Genomic DNA, 14,342 nt, shown 5'->3' with positions numbered 1-14,342 from the left:
CATTTCAGCACACTGTTCCAACCTGTTTGGATCTTTCTGAATCTTCTCTCTAGCCCTTATTTTCTCATTTTATTAACAAATAATTTTGCGAAAGACTGTCAAAGGCTTTACTGAGATCTAGATGCATTGTGTCCATGGATTTCATGCTCTATTAAATTACTGTACTTAACAAATAAAGAGGTGAAGCTAAGTCTGGCAATATTTGTTTATGAGAAACCCAGACTGTCTTCTGTTAATTGAAGCATGCCTACACAAGAGCTCACAAATGCTTTTTAATAATCTGTTTGAGGATCTTGCCCAGTATGGATATCAAACTGTGGGTCTATATTTTCCTTTCTTGAAAATGGGGACAACATTTGCTCTTCCCCAACCTTCTGGGTCTTTGCCAAACTAACACGTTCTCAACAATTTCTGTCAGCAATTCTATAATCACGCCTGCTAGTTCATTCAATATCCTGGGTTGAAATCTCTCTGGCTCGGAGACCCAAGTTATCTTAAATTAGCAAAAATCTCTCTTACCCTCTCCTTTTTTAGTTTAAGCTCAATATCTTTCCTTTCCTCAAGGGCACAACAGTGAACTAGGCACCATTTCCCTATTGAGAAAAGACAGATACACAATAAGAATAAAGAAGTCCTGTCTTCTCACAATTAACCATTACCAAATTTACTAAAAGAAGATAGTAGATTCTGTTTTTTCTTGTCTTTTCTGACAAGAGAGGACAAGAATTTGTTGGACCCATGTACCTAAACATGCCTCTCTCGCCTTTTATTACCAGCATCCTTACATCATTGAAGATCAAATCTAGGCAATCATTTCCAAAGGAAGTTAAGCAAGATTGGAGCTAAAATGAAGCTTTGTGGATCTCAGTCATAAAAGCCAGTGAAGACACTAATTTCTTTCATCTGAGGACTGACTTCATAAAACTACTGTTCTTCCTATACCTCAGGCCATCAAAGCTGATTTCAAAAATACAATCACTACAATGAAGAAGCCAATTCAGAAAAACTGAAGTTCTTGAAACAAAGCTTCAAACTTTCCAACTGAGATCCCAGAATGATACGTAGCATGAGTAAACTATCTAAACCACTCATTATCCCTCAAAAACAAATAAAACTGATTTCAGAGTCTGAGAAAGATAAACTTATTTTAATTTCCTCTTTTTAAAAAAAGAATACATTTTAACAATTTTATAAATCATCATGGACATTTAGTGGAAAGGCAGATAATATCAGTAATAATCTGCCTGTATATAAATGAGCAATAAAATTAAATCAGTTGAGAGAATGGTAGTGACAGAAACCCCAATTTAAAAGAAGCTTGTCTAATTATTCTGGAAAATCTCACCAAACTCTTGAGGAGTCTCCATGTACATTCATCACTCACTCATCATTCATACTCACTTGGGTTCAACAACCATTTTAAAGAGGACCAGTGTTATCCTTCTAGCACTGAGAAAAAGATTGCTGACAAACCTGTCTATAATAGGCATTAGATATGATTGGTTGCAAAGTTCTGTGCCAAAGTTACATAACTATTTCATGGCTGCATGAGGTCATGCAACTATTTATCATCCAACTCCCTAATTAGGGATTTTAAGATAGAGTCAGTCTAAGTTTAGCTGCTCTAACCTTTGGATCAACCTCTTTATGAGAAACTGCTCAGCTCGAAACAACAGAACAGAAATTATATTTTTTTCCAAATTCCTTAAAATCTGATTAAAATCTATATAAATTGAAAAGATTATACAAAGTCTAAAATTCCATATTTTATTTAGGGCATAAGCATTCTAACTTTTCTTCTAGGAAATGTAGACTTCGAGGAACCCAATTCCACTCAAAGGCTGAAGCCCTGGTCACAATTTTGCTACTGAAATACCACTGACTTCACTTGGACTTAAGTGATTTGGTCGGCAGCTGAAAAACGGAGGTGCCACCACATTCAGAGTCTTATTGGGCTTGTACTGCTGAAATAGAAGGGAGGGGGGGAGCTTATTCTGTCTTTGGTTCCATGTAGAATTTCCCTCAAATCGCAACTAGTTAAGCAGATGTTTGGGGACTACTAGAAAGGATCTGAATCTGCCCCTTTTTTTGATCCTTCCAACCTTAGAGGCAGAAGCTACCAAAGCTTCCATGTGGATTGGGATAGGATTTAAATTTAGTCTTCCTGCTTTGCAGACCAGCTTCTCTTCACCTCTGTTCAACTCTATTTCCCAGGACGCTAATATGATTGTATCTTTCTAGTCCAACTCTAGAAGCAGTAGAACTTATCATAATAGTACATTTTTGAACGAGTTTTAAAAGCTGAAGGAAATGTGTTTATAAATAAGAGAAATCTGGAGCACTAGAAGCTTCCACTAGGGCTTCAGACCTTTCTCGGGTGATGGGAATATTTGATATTTTGGGATCAAGTTGTGGTGCTTTCATAAAATAGCTTATGGAAGGAAACCTGCCCATTCATAAAATGGCTGTCATAGATACAAAACATGGATTGATCAGAATGTTTCCTCCTATCAACTAGAGTCACATCCAGACACACACTTTGCTCCCTCATTTCCTTGCTTTGCTTTATTCCTTTTTTGGGCAAAAGGCATCACATGCAGGGCAAGTTTATTTCATTTCTAAAAAGCCACCAACTCAGAGTTAAGAGTTAGGCTTCCAGTTAAATAGGTACCAACTTGAAGATCAAGCTCTTTTTTTAATGACCGGTATATGTTCCTTGCCCCTTTATTAAAGAAAGGAAAACAAATACAATAAGGGCAATACTTTCTAAATACTCCAGCCCCTATTATTTATATTAAATAAAAAGTAGTTACAAGTACAACTGGATTCACATATTAAGCTATATTGTAGCTTAGACCATCAAGCAGAAAACAATATCCCAATCAAGGAACTACTAAGGAGAAAAACCACACTTCCATCAACATTGACGACTGTATATAAACAGGGAGCAAACTCCACACTCACTAGCACTGATGATGTTATCTAGTTGGGTAATGTAAGGTCTGCAAGCAAATAACCAAACTCAGAGAGCACTAAGAATTCAACCCTAGTTCAACCATAAGCCACTAATATTCTATTCTATTGTAAACTATTTTGTTGTGTGCTCCCTAGAGTTGGCCTTGGGGAGATGGGTGGCTGTATGAGAGAGACGGGGTGGGGAAAGAGAGACTGGTTTGGGTGAACCCAGCCATTTTGTGCTCTGTTAACCAAAATTTATGGTTTAACCTAATGTGTGATTACAGCCAGTCACAGTTTATTCAACAAACACCAGTTAAACAAACCTTGTCTTTATGCAATCCCTACCTCTCTCTTTCTCAAAAGAAATTATGTGGGAATACATAATCACAGACAGAGGTCTATAACATTACATCAGATTTCTTAGAAGTTCTCTTCCCTGTCCAAAATATAAACCAAACAAAAAGAATCTAGTATCCAAAGTAACTGACAGGCTCTGTATGCAAGGAATGAAGGCAAAAGGAACATATGCATTTTTCTACTTAGAGCAAGATGAATTATTGTGTCAAGCAAACAATCCAAGACCCTCAACAATGGTGAAATTTGGGGAGATACACCTACTCTTTACTTTTTCCTCCAAATAGTTGACAGTTAATGCAAAAAGCTTCTGTCAGTCAGAGAAAACAAATTATGGATTAAATAGACAGTTTGCCTGAACAACTCAATTCAGCTTCCCATGTTCTTACCTCCAACATGTTGGGATGAATCACTGATCTGGGCATGCCTCCTGACTGGAAGAAGGCAAGTCTGGAGAAATGACTCATGCAAACACCAAAGAGGCAACCTACATAAGAAAAGAACAACTCATGCAGTTGTATTGCCATAACATTAACAACTGGTGTATCCTCTTCCCTCCCTGACAGATTTCCCATATTTCTAGCTTAGCCTGCACCTATCTGGAATTTTCCAGTTGTTTTGGGACTGTAACAGAGAGTTATGCTGGTTGGGAGTTCTTGGTGTTACAATAGCAATATACCTGAAGAGTATCAGGGCAGAGAAAGCTGTCAAAACTATTCTTCAATCACTGGCATCTCACAGGGAAACAATGGTGGGGATTGTTATGTATCAAAGTATACAAGTAGTTCTCGAATGATAATCATTCATTTAGTGACTGTTCAGTTACAATGGTACTGAAAAAAGTGACTTATGATCGTTTTCACACCTACAACCATTGCAATATCCTCATGGTCACATGATCAAAATTTGGACCCTTGGCAACTGGGTCATATTTATGACGGTTGCAGTATCCGGGGCTCTCGTGATCACATTTTGCAAACTTCTGGCAAACCAAAGTCAATGGGGAAGCCAGACTCACTTAACAAACATGTTACTAGCTTAAACAACTGCAGTGATTCACTTAACAACTGTGGCAGGAAAGGTCATAAAATGGGGCAAAACTCATTTAACAACTATTTCACTTAGCAACAGAAGTTTTGAGCTCAATTATGGTCATAAGTCAGGGACTACCTGTATAAATAATCACAAGTAAAAGCAAATTCAAGTGATCGATGTGTTATTGTTTGAGCCACCTGAAAATAACTATAACTATCCTGTATATTTTAAACATTTTTCTCTTTTCTAAAATGTAAACATCAAAAGGACTATAACAATACAATATAATGTCTTAAAGGAAACTAATTGTCTAAACTTCATATTGTTTCATGAATAGCTTTACCATATTGTGTGCATTGCTTGGATATTATTATTTTTTAGTTTCAGAGCATTACTTTTCAGTTCAGTTTATTTATTAGATTTAGTTCTTAGCTTTAGACTTTTTTTTTTCTTTTCTCAGGAAATGCACACGCATAGTGCATTTCATTTGGGTAATGAAATGTCTGCAACCAACCAACCAAACTCAAAAGACCACCACGGACTCTATAGCTCCTGTCACCAATACCCAACCTGACCACTGATGGAGAACATTAATATGAGGTGGATGAGAGGTGGGGTCAGGGGGAACCTGAGCTAAATTGTCCAATGTTGTATAAGACAGGTTCATCTGTTCGTTACCTGGAGTGGGTACATAGCAATAGCACTTATATACAACTTCACAGTGCTTTACAGCACTCTCTAAGCAGTTTACAGAGTCAGCATATTGCCCCCAACAATCTGAGTCCTCATTTTACCGACCTCAGAAGGATGGAAGGCTTAGACAATCTTGAGCCGGTAAGAATCGAACTGCTGAACTGCAGGCAGCCAGCAGTCAGCAGAAGTAGCCTGCAATAATGCATTCTAACCACTGCGCCACATAAGAGGTGGAACAGGACTCAGGAACAACTGTGCAGAGTTTATTTATTTAAGAACATTTATACAGCCGCCCAACTCACTCTCAGAGATTCTAGAAGGCTTACAAAAGTAATTTAAAGAGCATTTGTTTCAAGGGCACCACTGACATGATGACTCACAAATGCTAGCTCCATAATAGGTAGGTTTCTCTGCTGGGTCTAAGTACCAAGATCTTCCCCTGTATGATTGAAGACTAATGTTGAATGAAATCCTATGCTGCAGGCCTATCTATCTCACTGAAAATTTCTCACTTAACATGGAATGGAAAGGGTGCTTGAACTCTACATACCAAGTGCAGTATACTATGAATCCAGTTGCATGCTCTACATGCCAAATGTGTTATTAATCCAATTCCCAAATCCCATGAATATAAACAAGCATGTCTGTGTTTCCAAACCTCAGTTCTCGAGGTTCATATTGTAATCATTTTAATGCTGACAACTTAAACATAAATATGATCTGAAGTAGGGAAAAAGATTATATTCAATATTTTTGTGCAACATTAGGCAACAAGAACCCACATATTAAGGTAATAAGTTGGGTTCAAGTGAACTCAGAAGGATTCCATTTTGAAAATCAATATCCTGAAACTTCAGAAATCACAGAATACAATAGTTGAAAATAAGGGGAGAAATTGGGCAGAAGCAAAAGGCAAGTTTAATTTTAGCGGCACTTTGGTACCATCACAAAAACACAAGCAGAAATTTTAATAACACCAAACCCAGGCAAGAAGCTGCTCCTCATTACCAACTTCATATTCAGGGAATGGGGCTGTAAACAGCAATCAGGATTTTTAATTAGTCTGCTACAAAATGACATCCGAATTGAAGAAGAGGCTTGGTTTTTTTCCTGTAGTCAATCTACAAATCTTGTAGAAGTGCTGATAAAATTAGACTGCATAGAAACAGCATATGTATATATTAATATTTCATTTATGCTTTGTTTCTTAGGATATTCTACTGGACATATTTGTGTTAAGATGTGGAATTTTAGGCTTCTTGTATCTGTGAGCCTTTGCTCAATTACTAAGGGAACTAACACAGCTTTTATAAAAATGGAAAAGAACTAAACAACACAAGAACCAAACAACATGGAGAAAAAAGCAGTTCCAGATGTCGGGAGAATTAGAGAAAGGGGAAGGAGTTATAGGAGGCACAGTTCTGTAGTCAAAAACAGGATGAAGACTAAAAAACCAAGGACTAGCGGTTTCATAACAGGCATGAGCTTGTACAATAAGCTTAATTATAGACACAGATCCTTTATCTTGTTCTCTTCTTGTATTTAACAGAGTATACATCCACAAAGAGATTAAATGAGACTGCAATTTGGAAATCTGCAAGAATAAAAGGGTGACTTCTTTGTGGTTTATCCCACTTTGAGAAGTATCCAATAATCTTCAAAAGGGTCAATACTGTATTGTTTAGCCATAATTATGATGCTTGAAAACAGGCAGAGAGGAGAGAGGAGGATATTTTTTAAAAAACCTTTTCAAAAACATTACATCTGGATTCCTGCAAGAGAGAGGAAGTCAGTCTTGTGGTCTTAAAGTCCAATTTCTCTGGTTTGCATTTTCCCACCTTCTACAAAGAACCCAGGGTTCTTTCCACTGAGTAAAATAAAATGTCAGCTATTTGGGGAAAGAATGGGAAATAGTTTTAAGTTCATGTGATGAAGGACATCTAATTTGCAATGAATGGAACATTTTCCGTATTGCAGCTGAGAAACCAACATGAATGTCACCAGGAATTCAGCTCAGATCAAGAAAGCCTTTATTCATTTACATCCTGATAACATACTGTACTTGCTTCGGAGCAAATATGTGGAGGATTGCACTTTTACACGTCCAATGATTGCTTCATATTTATTTCATGGGACAAAAGTGTAAGTCTACATATAGATTTTTATTTTCCTTTTAATTCTGAGGACCCAGTTTGTGGGGGCAATAAGCTGACTTTGTATAAATACACAAAAGTATGAAGGCTATTGCTTAACGCATTGTAAGCCACCCTGAGTCTCCGGAGAAGGGTGGCATATAAATCAAATTTTAAGAAAAACAAAAAAAACCCCATTATGTTCTGGCTAGTTGGTTTTTTTTTTTTAAATCAGTACTATTTCATTGCCATAGTTTATCTTTCTCACATGCTATATAGTACAAGATATGTTAATTTACTCATTAACCTCAGCCCCCTAAGTTATATAGCAAATTAGCTGTAAGAGCAAATCCTGCAGAACTTTGCATCTGTATATTTGCATCTGTATATTTGTGCCAAAATAAGACAGAAACTCAACAGATCAAGCTTTCTCTCACCAAATTGGCTTGGGCACTAAACGTAGGAAAAACAAATGTTGTGTTATCTTCAGCGGAACAAGCTTATCAAACCATCTGTTTCTTCTAGCTAATTTCATTTAACACTTTCAACTTTTCCTCAGAGGTTGAGAACTTGGTCACCAGGAATTTAATACATTTATTTGCCAACTATGGTTTGTTGAAGAAGCCATCACACTAAATCATACTAAAGTATGAGTTGACTTAGAACATTGTACAGATCCAGCTACTGTATCTAGTCCATAATTAGGCTGCTTTAGAAAATTATTCAACAACTTTTACGTAAAATTCATACATACCTGAGTTATGGTAAATGGCAGCTTTCTGCAGAAACACCTACTAACCCACCCGAAGTGAATATTGCTCCACTTAATGTGGCGTTCCAGGATATGAATTAACCACAATTTTTCAGCAAATTTGGATGTGTTATTACAAAAGGGCAAGCATAGTTCCTGAATATATGAACATAGTTCCTCCATGGTTGCAGCAGTAGCTGATTTCATGCTGAACTGTTAAGTAGACTGTTGGTTTGGGCTTAGCATGGTTTGTGAACCATAGTTTATCATGGAGCAGTATATATAAACTGGACTTTTTCATCAAACCATGGTTAAAACAAACCACAGTTTAGCATGATCTTTGAATCCAGCACATATACACAGATCTTGTCCAATTAGGTTAAACCATATGATGCTGGAGTAACAAACATGAAGAGTAGGCTTTTGAGTATGCCAGGAGATCAATCTTCAAGACCTCCTGCCAGCTGTAGATGACTTTTTGACCCTTCCCTAAGAACTCTTGAGTGATATACGAGATCCTACTAGCTGCAGCAAATGATCACAGCCAGCCACAGCAAATTATCTTTGCAATGTAAAGGCAGAGCATAACAAGAATGACATGTGGATTAGAAGACATCCAATTTAAAACGTGCATCTTCTAGAAACTCAGTAGTTGGATGGTTACAAATGTGATAAATAGAATTAAATGCAGGAAGCCTAGGTATAAAACGCATAATGGTCCACACTCATCAGTCATGCAGTCTTAACAATTACCTATCACTTCTTCCAAGTGCCAAACAAGATTTAATACCAAATACACAGCCCAGCCTTCCTTTGTTCTCAAAGTAATCCAGGCACCTAGCAATCTAATCTGGACATGTAAATATGTGTTTATGTAAAGGTAATTTAACTTTACTGATAACATCTATATCGTAGAACTGACTACTAGTAACATCCTATCCTTAACCAACTGTCTCTGTGTTTAAAATAAGATATACATTCTGCAACATCTAAAACCGTGCACAGTACAGTTTCAATCCTATGGAGATTCCCATTTACCAAGAAGCAAGTTTTATTGAAAAAAGTGGAACTTTACTGAAAAAAGTATTGATGGGACCAGACTATAATCCGGCAGATACTTAGAAACTAAACTCCATTCAATTATCTTTATGAAAAAAACCACAGGTCAGGCTCTACACCAGGGCTGTCAAACTCAAGGCCCACGGGCCGGATGCGTCACATGCTGGCCACACCCACGCCCGGTTTAGTGAAGGGGAAAAAAGTCCAGATACATCACGTGACACCGCCGTGATGACGTGAGTTTGACACCCCTGCTCTACAATACTGCTTAGGCATGTTATATGTACACAAAAGGAAGTCAAGCTTGATTTTAAGATGCTCATCAGCCAAAGAAAAATAGCACCAAATCTTCAGCAAATCTAAGACAATTTATCTTTAAAGTGCAAGTACTACCCGGGGAAAAAAATCAACTCTACTTTTGGGGCAAATTACCTTAAAATAAACCCGAGGAACTCCCAGAAAAAAGGCACCTAGGTTTGGGCTAAATTCACAGCATACTTACTCAAAACGGTTATGGAAGGGTTTTAGTTCAGCAACATGTTTGACGTGCAAATGCTTCCGATTTCAAATACTAACATATCCCAGCTATGGTAGGAAAAGCCTGCCACCCATAACAATTCAGACCTTTCAGCCAGGCAGAGAAGAATAGATACAAGGCAATTTGTACATTGCCAAATATATATATGAGCAGCTTTACAGATAACATATTTCTGGAAAATCAAATTGAAGCTGTTGCTATGCCCTTTCTGTATTTAAGGGCTGATACATTCATTACCTATTAAAACAAAGGTTTTCCCACAATGCAGAAACTATTCTGTTGCCAAGGGCCACCATAAGGACACACTGACGGGTCATGGCACAAAGTGACAAGTACATGATGGTGAGGGTATGCCAGAAAAAGCTTTTACCTGGCAATTGGCCTGAAAGATATTCCCTTTCACCTGTGAACCCTTCCCTATTCCCTAACACACGAATTCCACCACCCCCCCAAAAAAGAAAGGAAAAACAATAATGCCAAGAAAGGTGGCATGGCTGATGGACAGAGCAAGGAGCCCTCTTCCTTGGAAGTAGGTAGATACAAGGGGAAAGAAATGAATTGAGGACATGCAGTTTTGATGATGAGACAAAAAATAAATAGGAAAAAAAAGAGTGCTTTTGTAACCATAGAGTTAGAGGTAGTTTCGTATTTGTAAATTATACCTGCTGTAAAGGAAATCCAAAGTGATTTCTAATTTGCCTTTTTGCGACTTTTTCCTTGTCTCTTTCATTTTTCTTACTTTGCATTACTTCTTGATCGTTTTTAACTTCTGTTACCCGTGAAAATCTACGAAAACATATATATATACATATATACATACAGGAATGTGCCACTGGACGCAATGAGGTGTCTCCACGCCTACAGGATTGCTGCCTACATTTCAAGCAGCCAGATCACCTTTGCCTACCTTCCTCGAAAAAGTTGCAACAATCCGGCGGGGGTCCAACGCGTTTAGGATGGCAGCCCAAGTCTTTACGGGACGGCGAGGATCCCCGGACTATTAAAACTTTTGTTGGCGAGCCGCTTCTTCCCAAGAAACCAATTACAGAGGGATGATGACGAAAGTAAATACGCTTAAATTGCATCCAGTAATCATCCAGTTTTCCACCGAGGATCAGAAGAGCTGCTGGAAACCCGCTGCCTCGCTGGCTTTACACCCATAGTCTTCCCGCTCGGGAAAGACCGGAGAACAATGGAGAAAAGTCGCCCGCGATGTTCCCACGCGGCCTCGGTCGGAAGGCAGCGGCTTCTCCGGCTCAGCCAAAGGGTTGCGCAATTCTGCACCTCCTACCTCGCGTCTTCCAGGGCGGGGGGAAAGCCGCGGCCAGTTTGGGGCTCTTGCCTTTTCCTTCCGCTTCTTGTTTTGGCGGAAAGGAGGCGACCGAGCAGTCGGGTTGCCAGCGTGAGACGGCGTTGGAGAAGGCGCGGCCCCGAGGGAGAGCCTTCTCCAAATCCTAGCATCTCCGCCGCTGAGGTGATTTTTGGGAAAAGAGGCCAACGGGCGCTTAGAGAAGGCTGCCCTCTTTTGGGAGCTCTTCAAAGCGCAGCCCTGTTGCAAAAAAATAAAAATAAAATAATTGTGAGGTCGGATCTAAGTACAGGTGGTCCTCGACTTACAACAGTTCATTTAGTGACCGTTCGAAGTTACATCTGCACTGAAAAGAGTGACTTGTGATCCTTTTTCCCATTTATGACCATTGCAGCATCTCCGTGGTCACGTGATTTACAGTCAGATGCTTGGCAACTGACTCCTAGTTACGACTCCTAGTTGCAGTGTTCAGGAGTCATTTTGCAACCTTCTGACAAGCAAAGTCAATGGAGAACCCAGATTAGCTCAACAACCGTGTTTAATTTGCACAATTCGTCTGGTGCGCCAGTTGCGCCCCTACCTGGACCATGATGACCTCCGCACAGTCACTCATGCACTCGTGACCTCCCGGATCGACTACTACAATGCTCTCTACATGGGGCTGCCCCTGAAGACCACTCGGAGGCTTCAGCTGGTGCAGAATGCGGCCGCGTGGGTAGTGATGGGAGTGTCCCGACACTCTCATGTTACACACATCCTGCACGACCTGCATTGGCTACCGGTTGCCCTCCGGGTGAGATTCAAAGTGCTGGTTATTACCTATAAAGCCCTACATGGCCTAGGCCCGGGGTACCTGACGGACCATCTGCGGCCAGCGACAGCTCCCCATCGCCCGGTGCATTCCCACAAGAAGGGCCTCCTTGGAGTGCCGTCGGCCAGGCAGTGTCGTCTGGCGACTCCTAGGGAATGGGCTTTCTCTGTGAGCGCACCTACCATATGGAATCAATTCCCTCTGGAGCTCCGGGTGGCCCCTGACCTGCGCTCTTTCTGCCGTGATCTTAAGACATGGTTATTTCGCCAGGCCGGATTGGACTGAAGGGGTTTTTAAGGGGAGTTTTAATGGTTTTTAACACTTAATATTGATTTTATCTGTTTTTATTGCTGTGAGCCACCCTGAGTCCTTTCCAGAGAGAGGGCAGCATATAAGCTTAATTAATAAATAAATAATAAATAAATAAATAAATAATTTAACGATTGATTCACTTAATAAGTGTAACAGGTAACAGTAACAGTTGGAAGGGACGTTGGAGGTCATCTAGTCCAATCCCCTGCTCACACAGGAGACCTGTACTAGGGATTCAAACCACCGAACTGCCAACCTTTCTGATCGACAAGCTCAGTGTCTTAGCCACTGAGCCACCTAGTCAAGCTTGAGCCACCTAGTCAGGCTGTGTGGCAAGAAGTGTGGCAAGGAAAGTTGTGAAAGGGGACAAATTCACTTAGCAAATTTTTCACAGAACAACATAAATTTTGGGCTCAATTGTGGTCGCAATTTGAAGACTACCTGTACCTGTGATTGACCTGCGCTTCTTGTCTAGCAGAAGGTAGTGGAGTAATCAAGTGGAATATCTAATAGGTTTATAGACAGTTTGGAAACCATATTTTTAGTGCAGTAGATCCGCGATAAGTCGCTTCTTGCCAAAGCCTCAGATTGTACAACAGGGGTAACACATCCTACAGCTTGCTATAGGTAATCCTCGACTTACAACAGTTCATTTAGTGACCGAAGTTACAACAGCACTGAAAAAAGTAGCTTATGGCCATTTTTCACATTTATGACCATTGCAGCATCCCCGTGGCCATGTGATTTACATTCAGATGCTTGACAACTGGTTCCTATTTATGACGGTTGCAGTGTCCCGGGGTCATGTGATCACCTTTTGCCACCTTCCAACAAGCAAAGTCAATAAAGAAGCCAGATTTAATTAATAACAATGTTACTGATTTATAAAATGTAACACCCACCATTTTCGTTTTTTTTCCCTTTGAATCAATCTTAGTACATTTCACACCAAGCCAGTCCCATCTTGGCATACAACTTCAGTGATTTACTTAACAAAAATGGCAAGAAAAGTAGTAAAATGGGGGCAAAACTCATTTAACAAATTTCCCGCTTAGCAACATAAATTTTGGGCTCAATTGTGGTCGTAAGTCGAGGACTACCTGTACTCTACCATAATCGCCATAGACATTGGTCATGCTTTCTAGGATTTTGGAACATGTGCCAAGATGGGGCTGGCTTGATGTGAAATGTACCAAGATTGATTAAAAGGGAAAAAAATGAAAACGTGGGACCTACATTTTATAAATGATTAAATAAATGCTTGTGTTTAACGCCCCAAAGGTATTAGGAGTGGATAAGTTATGAATAGATACCGATATTATGCAGGTTAGTCACTAGTTGATTTTAATGATCTCTGAGTAGTGTTGAGTTATGATCTCATTTCTACAAGCACCTAAGCTAATATGTGGTTTTGGGTTAGTCTATTGCATTTAAGGATTATAAATCATCATTCATTACCAGTACTTAACAGTTATTGATATTGGCAACATTGTTAGCCTGAAGGGGGAAGGGAGCCATAGAAATAATGGCTGAGGATGGCATAACTTCAGTAGAATGGCCTGTAGACTTATTTTGTTTTATGACTCATTGCAAGGACCAATACTAAGTCAGGTACTTTCCATTAACCCACCTCCCACAGACAGGAATATGATTAAAAATGGTCCCTTAGATTTTAGACCCACTCAGTCTGGAGGGACCATATACAGCCTGCATCTGCTTACTTTAATATTTGGTGACCACTTTGTTCCCTCTTCTTCTATTAATCAGAGCCACCCACAGAATATGGTAAAAAAAAAAAAGGCACTCTTTTTTTACATGACACTGATAGAGCTCACTTTGCAATTTTTTGGTTCTTTGGCACAATGGGGAAAATAACTTGCTGCAATCAAATGTTTCAGTGAATGTGGAATAATTTTCTTTTACTCTTCAAGAATGCTTTGGATCCCTGGAGAATTTGTGGAAAACATCAACACTTTCTTGGAATTGCATTTTGATAGAATGGCTTCCACCCAGTTGTAATCTGAGATTGTCCAATTGGATCTGGGTTATGTGCAATGGTGGGTTTCAAATTTTTTTACTACCGGTTCTGTGGGTGTGGCTTGGTGGGCATAGCATGGCTTGGTGGGTGTGGCAGGGGAAGGATACTGTAAAATCTCCGTTCCCACCCCACTCCAGGGGAAGGATAGTGTAAAATCTCCATTCCCTCCCCAATCCAGGGGAAGGTTACTGCAAAATCCCCATTTCCTCCTGATCAGCTGGGACTCGGGAGGCAGAGAATAGATGGGGGCGGGGCCAGCCAAAGGTGGTATTTACCGGTTCTCCAAACTACTCAAAATTTCCTCTACCGGTTCTCCAGAACTGGTCAGAACCTGCTGAAACCCACCTCTGGT

General features: G+C 39.7%; 1 protein-coding gene across 8 annotated transcripts in view; it reads right to left on the bottom strand.

Annotated features, from left to right (window-relative positions):
- Positions 1-11,003, bottom strand: part of MAP3K4 (mitogen-activated protein kinase kinase kinase 4) — a 94,615-nt gene extending 83,612 nt beyond the window's left edge. For 4 of the 8 annotated variants that reach the window (XM_087887724.1, XM_087887751.1, XM_087887733.1 and 1 more), the window contains exon 1: positions 10,428-11,003. The gene's annotated coding sequence lies outside the window, so the exon portion shown is untranslated. The remainder of the gene's footprint in view (positions 1-10,427) is intronic. The other 4 variants (XM_087887712.1, XM_087887738.1, XM_087887741.1 and 1 more) reach the window with 2 other exon arrangements.
- Positions 11,004-14,342: the final 3,339 nt, after the last annotated feature.

This window comes from Pantherophis guttatus, chromosome 1, assembly GCF_059756535.1.
Source record: "Pantherophis guttatus breed Tessera chromosome 1, ASM5975653v1, whole genome shotgun sequence".
Classification (NCBI taxonomy): Eukaryota; Metazoa; Chordata; class Lepidosauria; order Squamata; family Colubridae; genus Pantherophis; species Pantherophis guttatus.
The sequence above is the reverse complement of the archived record's forward strand: the minus strand, read 5'-3'. Positions and strand labels throughout refer to the sequence as shown.